This window comes from Mobula birostris, unplaced genomic scaffold (assembly GCF_030028105.1).
Source record: "Mobula birostris isolate sMobBir1 unplaced genomic scaffold, sMobBir1.hap1 scaffold_2610, whole genome shotgun sequence".
Taxonomy (NCBI): domain Eukaryota; kingdom Metazoa; phylum Chordata; class Chondrichthyes; order Myliobatiformes; family Myliobatidae; genus Mobula; species Mobula birostris.
Window position 1 is genome coordinate 353 of NW_027275661.1, and position 2,148 is coordinate 2,500.

Below are 2,148 nucleotides of genomic sequence, written 5' to 3' on the forward strand. Positions count from 1 at the left end.
GTAGGTTAACGAATTGCCAGAGCCAGCTTGGTTAACGAATTGTCCGGCCGCGTTGGTTAACGAATTGTCCGTTCCCAGTTGGTTCACGAATTGGCAAGGACAGGGTGGTTAACGAATTGTCCGGCCGGGCTGGTGCACTCATTGCCAGGACAGGGTTGGTTACCGAATTGTCCGTTCCCAGTTGGTTCACGAATTGGAAAACCAGGGTGGTTAAAGTATTGTCCGGGCCTGGTTGGTTAACGAATTGCCCGTCCTGGTTGGTTAACGAATTGTCCGGGTCAGGTTAGTTAACGAATTGCCAGGGTCTGGTTGGTTACCGAATTGTCCGGCCGGGTTGGTGCACTCATTGCCAGGACAGGGTTGGTTGACGAATTGCCCGTCCTGGTTGGTTAACGAATTGCCAGGGTCTGGTTGGTTACCGAATTGTCCGGCCGGGTTGGTGCACTCATTGCCAGGACAGGGTTGGTTGACGAATTGCCCGTCCTGGTTGGTTAACGAATTGCCAGGGTCTGGTTGGTTACCGAATTGTCCGGCCGGGTTGGTGCACTCATTGCCAGGACAGGGTTGGTTAACGAATTGTCAGGGTCAGGTTGGTTAACGAATTGCCATGGCCGGGTAGGTTAACGAATTGCCAGAGCCAGCTTGGTTAACGAATTGTCCGGCCGGGTTGGTGCACTCATTGCCAGGACAAGGTTGGTTAACGAATTGCCCGGTTCCGAATGGTTAACGTATTGCCCGGTCCCGTTCGGTTCACGAATTGCCCGCCCGCTGATTGTTAACTTTTCGCACCGGCGGGGGATGGCTTGGGTAACGAGCCTCCAAGATCTGTCGGTTAACCATTTGCCCGGTGGCAATTCGTTAACCAAGTCCGCTCCGGAAGTCTGGATGGGGGTCGGATTTGCCGGCCGAGGCCGACCCGGAGTTCCAGAGGCTCGGCCGCCGGGGTCAGATTCGGCCGCCCCTTTGACACATGCAATTTCTGTACGGGGGCATTGGCGGGGTTCCTGCAGATATATAGGGAGGCCGTTTTCACGAGTTGTTGAAGTATTCGGTAGATGGCACCGGCCTCCCCAATTGGTTAACCCGGGCCACGCGGCAGCTTTTCCGCACGATTCCGAAGATTGCCGGTATGGATTTTCGGACAAATACCCAATTGCGGAAGTCTGTCAGCGGGACCTATTCGCAGGCCCATGCCGGCCGAGGGGCGGCATTTTCCGTTTGACTACCGGTGCTCCGGCCGCCGAATGGAAACCTTGCCCGAATGAATTTCTGACAAAGTCCCGAGGCGGGAGCCAGTAAGGGGACGTATTCGGCGGGCCGTGCCGGCCGAGCGGCGGCATTTTCGGAGGGACAACCGCAGGTCCCGCCGTCGATCCGAGACCTTGGCTGAAGAGTCGAAAGTAATCTAAGTCCCGACTCGGAAGTCAGAATGAAGGCGACTTCGGGGCCCTCCTGCCGACCGAGGCGGCCGATCGACGGCGGCACTACCGGAGGGCCGCCCGCCGAGCCAGCCGCGTGCCCTCGGCGCCACGCCGGTTAACCAATTGCCGTCGGAAGCCTGTGAAGGTCGGATCTGCCCCGTCGGGCGGGCCCGAGGTGCCCCGCGACCGGCATGAGCTCCGGGCGTCGTGCCGCCGGTTTGACACATGTCATTGTTGCACGGTCTGTCGCGGCTCTGGTTAACGAGTTAGGCCCGGAAGTCACTATGGGGGTCGGATTTGCCCCGCCTGGCGGGGCCAGAGTGCGACCTTCCCGGCAGGACTTCCGGGAGGCATCCCGCCGACTTGACACATGCAATTTCTGTACGGGGGGATTGGCGGGGTTCCCGGAGATTTACGGGAACACGTTTTCCAGACACACTTAGCAGGGTGACTAGTGGTACGGTTGACACAGTGCAGAGTTCTAAGTGAGCCTTACTCAATTGTGACTCAGTAAGCGGGAGGCCGGGCGAGCTCCGACTTACAATGATAAAAGCTTTTTTTCGCTATTTCCGAAAAAAATGACAAAGTCCAAGAACGCAGCGGGGGCTGCGGACAGACAGAGTCTGAGCGCGGACCGCGGGCGGCGGCCGGCAGACCGACGGTGGCAAAAGCTTTATATCGATCCGAAAAGCAAAGAGGCATTGTGTGTACCAAGACGGAGAAGGGA